At 64.6% G+C, this 1,539-nt stretch overlaps 1 non-coding gene across 1 annotated transcript; it reads right to left on the bottom strand.

Moving 5' to 3' along the window:
• Window positions 1-316: 316 nt before the first annotated feature.
• On the bottom strand, window positions 317-435 carry LOC142869056 (5S ribosomal RNA). The gene has a single exon (XR_012917858.1). It is a non-coding gene; the product is annotated as a 5S ribosomal RNA (ribosomal RNA).
• Window positions 436-1,539: the final 1,104 nt, after the last annotated feature.

Below are 1,539 nucleotides of genomic sequence, written 5' to 3'. Positions count from 1 at the left end.
TACTCCCTCAAAATGACATCCTGGCCTTCTTCTGGAACTCCCTCCCCTCTCAGACTCTCAAGGTTTCCTCCAGCGTGTCGGTTCCCACGGAGCAGACCTTTGGTCTGAGACCTGACAGTCCAGAAGCCACGCATGCTGCCGCGTGACGGCGGTGTCGCGGCTTGGGACAAGAGGAGGCCCCACGGTGCGGGCTGGGGCGCCAGGCACCGCGGCGGGCGCTGAGGGTGGGGGTGACCCCCGCCCCGGGCCGCCGCCTCGCTCCCAGAGAGGGGACAGAACAAGAGGCAAAACAAAAAAAAAAAAAAAAAAAAAAAGAAGCCTACGGCACCCGGTATTCCCAGGCGGTCTCCCATCCAAGTACTAACCAGGCCCGACCCTGCTTAGCTTCCGAGACCAGACGAGATCGGGCGCGTTCAGGGTGGTGTGGCCCTAGACGGCGGAGGGCGCCCCTGCCCCGCTCAAGAAGCCGAGCCTCTCTGCGCTTCCCCGCCGCCTCCTCCCGCCCCAGGCCCCGCGCCGGCGCTGACCCGCACCGGGCGGGCCTGTTGAGTTCACCGGCCGGGTCCGGCGGGCTCCGAGGGACGGGGGTGACAGGCGGGGCGGGGCGGGGCGGGCAGGGAGCGGCGGGCCGGGGTGGGGGGCTGTCTCTCTATACACACACACACACACACACACACACTCACACTCACACTCACTCACTCACACTCACACAAGATGCGCCTCCACGGCTGGACTCGCCAAGGTGGAGACCTTCCAGCCCCCTTCCTCTCCTCGCCTGGCCCACCCCCAGCTCGTGGCCGCCCCCGCCGCCGCCGCCGCCGATTGCGCACGCGCGGGTCGCCCGCCCTTTGACCCCAGGCAGGGGCCGCCCTCCCCGACAACCCCTTTCAGCTGCGCCCCCCACCCTGTGGGTGGGCTGCCGCCTATTCCCCCGGGCCCGGGCTGGGGCACAGCGCATGGGGGAGGGGAGCGAGTGTATGGGGCGTCTCTCTCTCTCTCTAGGGATGTGTCCCATGGGTGGGGTGGCGTGGTTAGTGGGGCGCTGAAGAAATCAGTCCCCTCCATCTCCTACCTCTGGAAAACGCCCAAGCCCTTGGAGAACTGCCGGCAACGCGACCGTGGGGGCCGGGACCCTCCTCTGTGTCCTCCTGTGGCCCAGTCCAAGGGGCCTGGGCCTGGCCGGGGCTGCATTGGACCCCGACCCCCCTGGCGTGTGGACTCGCTAAAAATCGGCGATTAGATATTGGATTCCAGCTTCATTGAGGTCATTTCACTAATGAGTGCACCGGAAAGAGTTTCCTAATCCATCTGTGAGGGTGGCAACTGAAAGAGAATTTTAAAGCTGACAGAATAGGCGAGGAAAGGCATAGGAGATTTCCACACCCAGTAAGGAAGCCTTTCCCGAAATGGAAGAAAGAAACGAGCAAACAGAGACACCGGTAGCCCGCCAGGATCAGAGTCTGCCCCCGAGAGAAAGTACCCTGACCAGGTTCACCCGTGGGTGGGTGGCGAGCTAGCGGCATTCAGAAGAGCGAGGCC

This window comes from Microcebus murinus, unplaced genomic scaffold (genome assembly GCF_040939455.1).
Source record: "Microcebus murinus isolate Inina unplaced genomic scaffold, M.murinus_Inina_mat1.0 scaf054_hap2_Mmur4.0, whole genome shotgun sequence".
In the NCBI taxonomy this organism is placed as follows: domain Eukaryota; kingdom Metazoa; phylum Chordata; class Mammalia; order Primates; family Cheirogaleidae; genus Microcebus; species Microcebus murinus.
The sequence above is the reverse complement of the archived record's forward strand: the minus strand, read 5'-3'. Positions and strand labels throughout refer to the sequence as shown.